Below are 13,154 nucleotides of genomic sequence, written 5' to 3' on the forward strand. Positions count from 1 at the left end.
TTTAGTCTCACTTCATTCAAGCCACAAATCCCCTTTTCCCTATCTATTGGCCCTTTTTTCGTTTACAGCATAATAGTCAATAAGAATTTTCCATCCCTTTGTTACTTTTACGTTTTATACATTGAGAAAAAAAGAATCTATTATATTTTATTGTTAAATCAGGAAATATGTCTGCATTCAAACAATGCTAGATTTCAATTACATTGTTTTTTTCAATCAAACTTCCAGCAGTTCAGTCTTACAACAATCAGACACATTTTTCATCAATAGTACTATAGTGACTGTGATATTACGACGCACAGCTTGTGTAATGTATTAATAAATCATACATTTTTTATGAATAGGCAAGATTCTGCCAAGAAGGTTATTCTAAGATTAGCTGCTTTAGCTTTGCCTTTGAAGGATTGCAAAGAAACGCTACGTCAGATTTTCAAGGACTTGATACCTTTCTGCGACAAAAAAGAGTGAGGTATATATGTAATAGTTCATTTTGAAACATTTATATGTTGGGAAAACCACTATAAGTCTTCGGATTGCAGTAAAGCTTATTCATTCAAAGCGGAAAAATGTTACGTTGTAAATTGTAGATTAATTAGTACACTAATTTAGTATCGCGAAAAATCAGAGAATGAGAGTATATGTTACGTTTACAAAATCTTCTGTGTATAATACCGTTTAAATTTACACGAGCGCATAAATAGCGATCATCGTCGAGAGCAACAATGATAAAAAAAAACAGAAAAATGGTTCAATTAAATACTCGAAATAGTAGTAGTAAGGTCGTAAAATAATTAAGTGCCTGGGAACTCCACTGCACTATAATAATATAAAATAATAAAAGTTACTGAAGTCGCAGTTGCTTTTTATTTATCAACAATTATAACGCTCAGGATTACATAGTTTTTCAAGATTTAGCAAATTTAAATGTAAGAACTCTAAATGTGAAATTTATATTCTACTATTTTGTAAAAAATGGAAAATCTGTCGTTTGAATAATTGATTCTGATTATTTGTTAATAATAAGAATGTTGGTATTACTCTTGTAAAGATTAAAGTTTTTTAAGTTAAAAGTAGGAGTACGTATGATGTAGGAAAGCGAGGGTTGAATCGAATTTGCGAAGTAGCAACAGGCAGAAGCCGGCTGGATCTGTGTATACCCATTGCTACCTGGAGGCCGACGATGTGCCTCACTGATGTATTGATTGGAGGCTGGGGCTACAGGTGGCTTTCCAGCGTCTGCGCACTGGCCAATTTCAAATATATGAATAAGCTCTTATTCCCTTATTAAAATCCCCATGAGCATACCGGGAACAATTCTGATCTTCGCCTGCCACCTCTCAACATATTACAATGACGAAAAGGGAACGAAAAGCCTCGTTTTATCGAAGAAGAAAGCTCGGCTCTATTCTTCCGGGGTTACTAGGTTATATTAAAGTTACGCTGGATATCGTTCATTTTACGAAAACACGTCTGCAACATTATTCTTCCTACTTCCATTATTGTTCTCTAACAAGTACCTACCTCGAGTGATTAATGAAATGAAGAAATCGAGATAGATTTGTTCCACAGAGCTACGAATTAACGCTTTACAAATGATTTTATTGCTCGATGGTTCTTAATTTTAACCCTTGCTTATTTTATAACGTGGAAACATCGTTTGTTAGAGTTTTCTTATCTAATTACCGTTTTAAAAAATAAGAAACTGAAGAAGAAGCATTTTTGAGGTCACTAGGTCACGCTAAAGCAATGTTAATTAGATTTAATTGCATTTCTCCAGTATTTATTTATAAGACAATAAGCTGAATGTCTTAGGTGTTTAAGGAGTAGCAACGATGTAAGAATCTGAGTCGAGTACATGTATACATATATTTAGAAGGGAAAGGAGAAATATAATAGAACTGATAGTAGGTTTTAGAAAGATGGTAAAAAAAGGTAAGATACATATGTATCATACTTCAGCATGACAGAAACACGAATAAACCTGCTTATAATATATTACTCTTTTTCTTATTCGTCCTCTTCAGCTTTTATTTCAAGATGTCATGGGTCATTTGCCTCTAAAAATTAATTTTAAATCAGAGTATTAGAGGATAGTAAGATATTAATTGTATACGAGTCATCGGTGTGTCATAGTGATGACAAATTTGTGCAGTCAAGTATTTATTTATGAGATAGTTTGTGTTTGTAATCCAATTAAAAACCAATAAGACACAGAAGAGAGGGTTGTAAGATTGACTGAAATACTTGCAGGTTAACTCTAAGGGAAGGAAATTTCTTTGATCGAACTTCTCGCAAGATAAATTACTATGAGACCTTCCGATCTTTTTCTCTATTCATAAATTTATCGAGTACCCATCAGAGTTACATAAATCACATTCCTATTGATTTCTACTGTGTGTACGTATATAACGAAAACTTTTAAAAAATAAAATCATTATAAAAGCTCATGCACTGAATTCACAATATCTATAAGTATAGGTAATTTTATGGATAAGCGGATTTTAAATAATTTGCAATGGTATTGGTTAAAAATTGACTGTTTTTGCGAGGTTAATTTAGGGAGAACAAGAGAGAGAGAGAGAGAGAGAGAGAGAGACGGGTAGAATTTACGCTGAATCTGAAGTTGTTTGATTCTTGATGTTGAAGAATTTAAACAATTTCTTATTTAAAATGTTTCGAGTGTATAAATCGATTTAGCACGAAAGTAATAGATTCGTAAAAGATTTACGCATATTTAGGGAAAAGGTCCAATCTTCGAAAGTTCTTAATTAGAGCAGTAGATTTGCGGAAGGAAGGAAGTATGTCTCATGTGTATATATGTATACGTATGTATGCGGTGATACCAGAGCATTTACAAGCTGCTGCAGGTGTCACATCCAAGTGAATACATAAACAGATAACTACAAAAGTTTCACACAGCCAACACTTCCCCAGTAAATAGGTCCCCTGTGTCCAAATATATTTTTCAATTAAGGCACTTTTAATTTATTCTGTTTCTTCCTCTAAAAAGTTTATCCAAGCAAACGTATACATAATTGGTGTATTTTTAAAAGCTCTTGGATATCTACATCTCGTAAAAATTCTTTTTACTCGGATTTGAATAATGCGGTATTTGAGAGATCCAGATCTATCGCTTTAAGAATGTATCGAGCAAATCCGAAACAACGGGAAGAGCATGCTTTTTGCGATAGGGGATGTCATGGTGACGTACGTGGTATATATTAGAGAGTGTAAAAAATGTTTCATTGAGCAGAATAGGGTTGCCTCTTTCCATTCCTCTTCAGTAAACTACCCGTGGAAGCTGCAGGTCTTTTGCCACTAGAGTATACACACGTAAGCGTATAACTCTGCGATAGAGGGAGGCTGGGGGTGAAAGGGGCACGGCTGCGCGATGTGAGCTGCTCTCGCAGAAGAGTCTTGACGTGCTTTGCCTTCCTCAGTCCTGCCGCACCACCAAAACGCGCCACACAATCGTGAGTAAATTTAAACATATTCATTGCTCTCTTTCCGTTTATTACTTTCTATTTCTTTCTTCTCTTACCCCAATCCTTCCCTCCTACTATCTTTCTTCTTTTTTCTCCTTTCACTTTCTTCTTCTTCTTTCACGATACACTAAACATTACCTCATTTGTGTGTGTGTGTGTGTGTGTATTTTTTTTTGTTAACTGTGAAGATATGTACCTATATACATAATCTTGCGATAACTCGATATAGATTTTGAGTATTTTTGGAGCTCGTTTGACCGAGTTAGCAAAATAATCAGGATATAGAGCCGAGCTTTATTTAATAATAAGGAAATGTTTGTTAAGAATGAGAAAAAGTGGAAATTTTGTTATTCGTTGTTCGAAGCTTGTTTGAAAGAAACATTGAAGATTTATTAATAATTTCACGTATGTGGAGGGTGTTCTATAAAAAAGTTTTCTGGTCCTGAGTTTCCACGCGGCTTAGCTCAGGCAATTATCCCAACACGATTATCACCAGGAGTATTAGATTTTCATGCTATATTGAATTAGTCTAGCGTTTCGTACGTGTCTAACCTACCGTGAGAGAAATGTCTCTCGTGATTCGGTACTCTAATGTTGCTTAACTGCCACAATTATTTCAATCTAACACATGTTTTAGGTTTCACTAAACAGTGCAAAGATAGTATCGGATTTTGTCTTGATAGTTCTTACAAGATTAGTATTTTCTGCGGTACACCCCCATTCTCTATCTTTCCTGTCACCAACCCTTTGAGTATAATGGTCATCCTAGCACTATATCTTACTTTTTGTAATATTAAATAATTATTATAAATGTCAACGCACACATTACCTACTTCCCGACGTGCTCGATTGTAAGAAAAAACATTTTTTTCTTACAATCCAGAACTCAAAGGTCTATTTGCTGCAATTCGTTTAGCGAACGTAATTTATTACTATGTACTTAGTTAAACAATAAAAAAACTATTAATTTTTGGATGTATATTTTCAGTTTTCAGATTGACCCATTTCTTTCGTTAATGTGGGTCAGTAAAGCGTGGAGTAATTGACAGTTATTTAAAGCTTCATTAATAAACTTTCTGTTTAAACGGAAATCAATTTTCATTTAACAATTGATTTATTTTTTCCTACAAAATCTATGCAATTTTTGAAATTTGGTGTTCCAAAGATTTAATCGAAACAATCGTTTACTCCATTACCGAAAACTTAAAGATTTGAATACAGTTCTATGTCGCGAAGAGACACTGTTAGTTTTGAGGGATGCATTGTTGGTTGAAAATAACGGTTCCAATATTAGTCGTAAGTGTTCGAGGTTTGTAATTAGGTCGTAGTACCTGGAAATACAGCTACTTATTAACCCAATTTCCCATTGAATGTGATACGCTCATTTCAACAAAAATATATTCTTCACCGACACAAATCGAACGCGACTAATTAACTCGAACTTGTTTGGATGAAAATAATACTAATAAAACATAGCAACGTATGAACAAAAACAAACAATTTTCTAAATATATTTTCTCTAAAGGTAATTAAAATTTCACTGATATTAATTTTTATTTGATTGGCGAGTCCTTTATCCATTTAGCATTTTAACCTGATGATTGTTATCGTTAGTGATTAATGCTTTTGGGATTCCATTGATATTACGGAATTCTATGGGAAACTAGAACGAATCGAGTTTACTACGATTTATCTCGTCGCGATGAAAATAACGATTTCCTCGTCCATTTAGAACGTGTTTCGATTATCTTTATCTTATTCATTTCTTTAAATTGTCATGGGTATTCTTAGTGTTATATACTCTTGATTGCAATATGATAATCTTTTATACTAAACTTTTTTTAAACGGAGAAACAAATTTAATTCATACTTTAAATTGAATTCAACTTATCCGTTATAATAAATCAATAATATTATTTCACTTCAAATTGTCTTTGTGACCACTTCAATGCTAACCGAGAATACATAAAAATCATTATAGGAAAACAAGTTATGTTATTTCGAATTAAATGGATTAGGTTTACTCAATCAAGTGAAAAGGCTTTAATTTATTTGTAAAAATTTCTTAAAAGCTTTAATTAATATAATGAGAAAACTTTTGTCATTGTTGCAATACAAAACAACTAAGAATATCGCTTTCAATTTAATCAAAAAGTTATACTTTTATTTTCATATATATTAAATCTTAGTATACACGTATATAAGAAAATGGTTATCTCTCTGTAACTATTAAAGATATTAAAATTTTACATAAAACCTCTTTGAATACAAATAGCGAGAGACTTCGAAGAGGTCCTATGTAAAAATTTAATATGATTTATAGCTAAGAATATACGTTTTCTTGCATCTATGTTATGGGGCATTTGATGTGGTGGATCTTGTATTATACTAAGTATTGACCAATTTAATAGAAATACAAAGGTGGAGCAGGAAAATAGGGGTTTGTTTGTATATTTGAATAGCTTGCATTTTCACAATTTCTTAGGATTAGTATTCTTGGAAGATACGTATGTCCATTTTAAACGAAATAAATATGCCGATCACGAACTGCCAAAACTGGGACAGACATCGTTTATCTTAAATTTATACTTCGATGCGTTTTGTCGATTTTTCCTTGAATAAGTTGAATATAAATTTATACAAACATTAAAAAGCATACCTACAATGAAAACTTTATTTTATCTTACCTTATATGGGAAATTATTCCTGATTTATTTATCATTTTTTATGATTTCCATTTAACGTTGCACAACCTAATATCTATTTTAATAGCATTTTATAACACAATTTATAGCTTACCTACCAAATGAATGAGATATCAGTATATATCTACATAACCGCTATCATATTTTAAACGATATTTATATAGTGTTTGCTAATTTATTCTTAGTAAATTTTATTCTCTTTTTCCCTTAGATACGTAATTTTCTTTGTAAGCCATATTTATGGTTATATAGGTTAAGATTCAGCGTCCGTTTAAGTTAGATTTTCATCAAACATCTTCCGAAGGTCTCACACACAAGTTTCAATAGTATTAGGCTTAACTAGTTGAAGTTTAGGTCTCAATCAGCCATCTGCAGTATTGCAGCTGCTATATGCAATGTAAAAATTAACAACTTACACTTTTCGAAGGCCAAATAAGCTAAGGAATCTTCAATAATTCCAATATACGAGTATACACTAAGTTTGCAAAGTAGCTATAATAATCATTCAAGTTATCCCACAAATTCACTCGGTACTACCAACTTATCTTCAAATTTCAGCAAATTTAACAATATTAGCGCTGACCGATATTCAGATTCTCCATATATTAAATGTATCAACTTCTTAAGTACCATCAGTTTATTTGCCAAACTTTTTCCAACTTGTCCTTTCAGAAGCTAAAATTTATTTTTTAATTTAATTGATGTTGACTTTTAACTTTTTTATCTAACTGATTCATCAAGTTAGATGATAACAAAGTTTGTATGAGAGTAAGAGAGAAAGACAAAGAAACTGATTAGGAAGATGGCTGGGGTTAATGATTTTAGCAATATAATGTGTGTATTTATAATAAGAGATACACAAGCGTTTGAAAATAAAGCAGCGAAAGCACATTGTGATGCTTTGCATAAAGCTGTTCACAGAATATTTCGTGTGTGGAAAGTCGCTTTGCAAGAATTCAAAATGACATTTTACCATGGGCGTTTTGCATAAAAGCTTTTGTAGGCGACTCGATACGTGATTTTGCTACGTCTACGTATCCAGAACCGCACTTTATACCTGGAGCGTCGAAATTGCGCGGTTAAGAGCAAAGTTAAGTCTTCGTCTAGATTGTAATAATGGTCATCGGTAACGCGCTCAACAGTCTATTTCTAGAAAATCAAAAGCTATACTATGCAAACTTCTCTTCCTTCTTGTAGGGTACTGCAAATACAAAATTTAATAATAATAACAACTTATATTAGAACATGACTTTGTTGTGTTCAACTGCTTATATATTGCTCTACGCAAATTGCATCGTGGATAATTGAGCTTAAAATATTTAATTAAGACTTCGGACGACTTTGAACGACCTATCAAAAGAAATTTATATTGCATTTTTTAATCTTAATATTTACACTAGCGTGCTTAATATTTGTTTCTTGTATACTCCGTTTATTTTCAGTCTTTTTAATAAATAAAAACTTTAAGCTGGCATCGGCGTGTAAGACTTTTTCAGGCTCCTATTTAAGATAATCCCTTTCGTAACCTTTATCTTCTTTTTACCGTTACTTCTACTTAAACGCTTTAGTTAATTCCTGCTTATATTATTCACTTGCAAAAGTAAGACGAAATAGGATAATTTTACCGTGGGATATTATATTCCATTGTCCAACAATTTGTTTTACAATTTCCATAGACTGTGATTTTTTATTACCAAAAATCGTATTTTATTCTCTCAGTGAGCAGAAAAATATGTCATGTAATTAACATTCCATCCTTCTTCTCGACTTATTGATTGTTTGTTAAGAACAAACATCCAATTCTCATTATTGAGTTTGATAGTTGAGAAGAAACGGGTACTTTATCGGATATTCGATTATTATTATCACATTCTCATTAAAGGTGTACATAGTAAACAGGATCAAGGACGCTGAGATACTCAAAAGCACAAAGTGGTTTCGGTTTTCATCGTGCATTGTGGTGTTTATTGCGCAATTGTGCAATGAAAATACTGAGGGTACCTATATGGAGAAAATATTGATCTAAATTTTACTGTATATATATAGTACAGTGGTCATATCTTTATATTCTCAGACGAAGAAGGGACTTACTTTTAATGAAATTTAAATATTTACACAGTAATTGGTAATATCGTTTCAAACAATTTTTTTATATAAAAAGTTCAACAATTTTTAGTGAGTTAAATGAATAAATATTTTTCAAGCTTCAATTTGTGCGGAAATGTGCACAGGAAAAATAGTGCCATGAATAATATTCCACAAAAGTTGTCTAATTTTCACCACACGCGTTGTGGTATTTTTTAATAAAAGAAATTGAGATTAACTAGAACGAAAATAATAATATTGTCATTTATATTAAATGTTTGTTTTATCTACAGTAAAATTTCTAGTACTGCGTTATTAATTAAACTATCTAAGGATTCATAAAGCTGCTACTAGGTGGCTAAGACATTTTTAATATTATTTGATATTTCTTGCCGGTACTCTCCATATACCTTTCGATCTTGTGTATTTAAGTGAAAAAAGAAGTTTGACTTTACGCACCACGTGTAGAGTATGTGATGCTCTCGATATACCATATTGTACTCATATGTATATGTTCTCCATGATAATTAGGTACATTTATAATGATTTATAGATGTATAAAACAACCAATTCGTTTATGTAACATATGTGTATTAAATTAGTATCTGAGTGTTGGGTAAGTCAATGAGTCGTGTTAATTAATGTAATTGTTTTCCAGCTTCTCTACTGCACAAACACAGTAATAATTCCATTAAATCCATACGAATGCTACACATTTAGTATTTTAAAAAACTAATTAAATATACTGTATCTTTTACTTAAGAACAACTGTAAAATTTCGTACAACTTGTTGTAATAATTAAAAAGTTGTATATACTGCATATAGATTCTTTATTTTCACTGTGTACGCTTTAAAATTTTCAAAATTGAAAAGATATGACTACGGTATTGTAAAATGCATTAAAACTTCCTGTTTTTCACCAAATCTATAACTACAGTATTTTCTCCATGTAAACATAAATGATTATTAAAAACATTAATTGGAGTTAATTTCGTGAAAGTTTAATGATTAATTTATGGTTTTGAATAATATCCGATCAACATATGTTTCCTTTGTAATGCTATGTTTAACACAATGCATGAAACACAAATTCAAGTAGAATTAAACTATAATTAGTTTAACAATTTTATGCGATTTTATATAGTAATATGATGCTTGTGGTCTTCAGGACTAGCTTGTCCTGGAAAATTTGGTCGAAGCTTATGTAGCATAAAAATGTCCGAAACTTAAAAAAACTGAGATTGAATTAGCAAATTTTACCTTTTAAGGAATAGCTAGGAACCAATCACTGTGAAACTTAATCCGGGTATTACACGTTTAAATAAACTCGATTCCTTTTCGGTAAATAAAGAACTAATTACGTATATATCGGTTAAATCGAATAAAGACGGAATTAAACGTCTATATCGCGATAAATATCCGAGAAAACCTTTCCGACTTAAAATAGACTATTTTTGGACAGTTATATCTCCTTCGTAAAAAGTGTACAAGGGATATGGAAATATTCGATATCGATGAATGTTTAAAGAGACTATTTCAAATTATACAGTTCTCGTAGATTCTCTGCAGAAATACGTGTTGCTCTCGTTAGGAACCCGATCAACGTTGATTTCGGATGAACTATTCTTCTGAACAGCATATCTCAATTAATTAGTTATTAATTAACAAAAGCGTTATGAAATTCTGTTTAAACTGCTTGTGCGCTGCAGTTAAAAATTAAAGAATGAATAATTTTCTAAGAATGCCAAACGTATCGATTATGATATTCCATTTTTTATCATTAATAAAAAGTATAAGAAATAGAAATTCTATTTCAACAACCTACATACGTAAGTGATATATTATGAATGGTTGATCGACAGTAGTATATATTCGAATAGTGCCAGACATTTGGTTCAGAAATCTTTGGAACTACGATTGACAGGGTCAACTATCAAATAGATGAACAGGAAAAGGAAGAACTAGGGTTACATTGCATGTATATATGATAAAAGAGTAAATGGGATGTTTAGGAGGATATAAGTGTAGGCTGATATAAGCAAATCAAGATACATGTTATTACGTGGGGGTAAGTGGGATAAGAGAAAGTAGCTCAATATTAGGAGCTGCTCGGGAACTTCTATTTCACGTAGGCCGATCAATCGATCAATTTGTTCCAAATTTGTCTCCGGTCGGTCATTCCGATGTTTCCCTTTCCCCCTAGATTAGCGTCATGTTTCACGTGAAAAACTTGGTTTCCCTTTTTACGTTCTCATAAATTAATTGCAAGCGTGTCCTGAGCAAAACCTTATATTATACAAGTATACAATATCTTGTATATCAAATGTTCTTTCTCATATGTCACACATAAACTTGAAAAACTCTGGTATATACAATGTATCGCATATATGAGATGTAAAAGAGATGGGGAAAGTGGGGATAAGCAGTGGGATTTGGCTTGCTGAAAGTTGAAGAACAAAATGTGGACTCTGTGCACGTTACAGGAGCAATTTTGTTTCTCGTAAAGCCTATGAATAAGGAATTTCTCTAGTAATGCCCCAATTTTTGAGAGTTTTCAAGCTTCTAACTTTGCCTCGGTCTGTATATGTACCATAGAGAACATGCAGTACACTTTACTGTACCCATAAGCATAATTGCTTTCTCCTCTCCACACTATATCCCTCTTATAGTTTGATATTAATTGGCAGTTAATTACATTTAGCTTAATTGGTTGAGCCGCAGTTTCGTGCACTGGAAGTTCGTCAGTGGTTAATCAGGTTTAGACAGTTTTTCGTGTCGTAACTATTACGATTAGCATCGTAGGTGTCGGACTATGTTTGAGTGTATAGTGTAAAGCGGAAGAAAATGAATGCGTGGCATTTTGTGGAGAATGAAGAGCGAGAGTGGGGGCGGGGTAAGGGCGCGCGTTTAGAGGTTTAGAGTTGGTTGGGACGTTATTAGTTTCGTGTGTGACATTCGTTATTGCAGTACTTTGCATAGCGCTAATCAACGCATGCAGCAAACGGTGGGCCAAAATGCAGCCTGCATCGACCCAGGAATGCACTCGGGGTTTCCATTATGGTTTCAGAAAACCGATAGCACATGCTAGCATTCCCGCATGGCTCCATTTAATTGCTCGACACTTCCAAGTGCCAGGAACTTCCCTCAAGCTTCACCGGAAACGACTTCTTCTTCAACCTCTTTCCCCTGTCACTATAGAAGAAAGTTCTTTCTTCGATTCTTGCTAAAACTCTCCTTTAACGCACAATATTACGTTTTATTGAACGTTTTCTCTTTCGATAACTTATTGCTTCATTTCTCTATAGACAGTATTGGCTTAAACTCATCGAGACGGTTTATTAAAAGTCCTTCTTCATATGGCAGCTATAAGCTTGATTTTCAAAACAGTATACGTTAAACCTACCAATTCTGTCTCCTAAGTTATTTCCCCTGTGTGTAATAAGATCTCGAAATTCGATTCGCGCTACAGCTCATCCTCCTTTACACATAATATTATGCTGTACAGTTAAACATTTTGCTTTGTTCTGCTTGTTACACAGAGATGTTAATTAATGACTTGAAATGTTACGTTAAATCGTTAATTAGTTACTTAATTATATAAACGTAGTGTACTGTTAAATCTATATTTAAATAAAGAGAGTTGTTTTTTTTCTACTTTTTACGCACTAATGCTTTGACGATTGTGTTCCCATTTTCTTGATAAACTGTTACCCCCGAAAAAGGTATCATTAAATTCCTCATTAGCCACAAGAGATTTAAACAGATTCAGAAACCCCCCATGAGGTGTATTATATTTCAGTATATTTTACACTACAGTATATAACGTTGCCTTGCAAACTTCGTATGCTGTTTCATAGTTTCGTGAATTTTGGTAAGATTATCTTGTCAGTATTTTCAAACAAAGGAGAATTAATTAAATAATTAATGTTTACTTTATTGCCAAAATTCTTTAGGGGTGTCTTCAACACATTAGGCGTGTTTCCATTAAAAAATGATGATGGTTAAATATTAGTGGTGTGGCTGGAGATTAATGTTGGGTCGTTTTTCGAAATGCAAGATTGTGTTGGGGTGGGGGGGGGGGGGGAGGGGTGAAGTTGGGCAGAAGAAAAAATTTGGGGCTCGTTACGAGAGAGGGTAGAATAGAGTAGTGAGGGGAAGGAAGCGTGGAGGATGCGAAGGGATGCAGGGTCTTATCGCACATGGCAACGACACGTATTGCTTGATAGATAATCTGCTTGGAGGGGTTGCTCGTTTAACTATTTTCCTGCTTCAGCTCCCTCGGTGAAATTATATTACGAAATTAGATGTGAAATTCGGCCGGAAGCGTCTTTACTCAGCTCCGAAGCTTCCGTATGATGTATGAATTTCTCGTAAATTTCAGGACATTTTATCTTTTAGCGAATACCTGTATCTATATATATATATATTTATTAAATTAACAAAATGAACAAATGACGTAAAGCTATATCAAACAAGTTGGTCTCTTCTCTCAGTTTCAAAGAAACGGTTAGCCTTGGGTGAAGCGTCGCTTTACGTAGAAATTATTTGGTACAAGGTTGAGCACCTGATGCTCCGCTATTGCAGTAGGGATGGAAGCATGGGCTTTGCTTTGCGAGAGCCTCTCTTTCTCTTACTCTCTCAACAGGTGGTAGTAGAAGACCATGCAAGGTCGTCTAGAACTACCAGAAAGCATCCTCGCACTTTTAAAACACAAGCTCACTTCTTCATCATGTCAATTGGATAAGTTTCTATATAGGATATTTGGGCATTTCTTTCCTTTGCACTTCTTAACATTTTTAGTCCTATTGATTCGACGCCTACACTAATTCATCATTTGAGTTTCAGCAAAAATTATCCATTACCAATCTTTGATAGCTC

General features: G+C 33.1%; 1 protein-coding gene across 4 annotated transcripts in view; it reads left to right on the forward strand.

The window, feature by feature from the left end:
• Positions 1-3,461: 3,461 nt before the first annotated feature.
• The window catches only part of rsh (radish), a 95,338-nt gene continuing 85,645 nt past the window's right edge, over positions 3,462-13,154 (forward strand). For 3 of the 4 annotated variants that reach the window (XM_066726659.1, XM_066726660.1, XM_066726662.1), the window contains exon 1: positions 3,462-3,473. The gene's annotated coding sequence lies outside the window, so the exon portion shown is untranslated. The remainder of the gene's footprint in view (positions 3,474-13,154) is intronic. The other variant, XM_066726663.1, reaches the window with a different exon arrangement.

This window comes from Prorops nasuta, unplaced genomic scaffold (genome assembly GCF_024137725.1).
Source record: "Prorops nasuta isolate Cenicafe-Biocafe unplaced genomic scaffold, Cenicafe_Pnas_1.2 PNAS00005, whole genome shotgun sequence".
In the NCBI taxonomy this organism is placed as follows: Eukaryota; Metazoa; Arthropoda; class Insecta; order Hymenoptera; family Bethylidae; genus Prorops; species Prorops nasuta.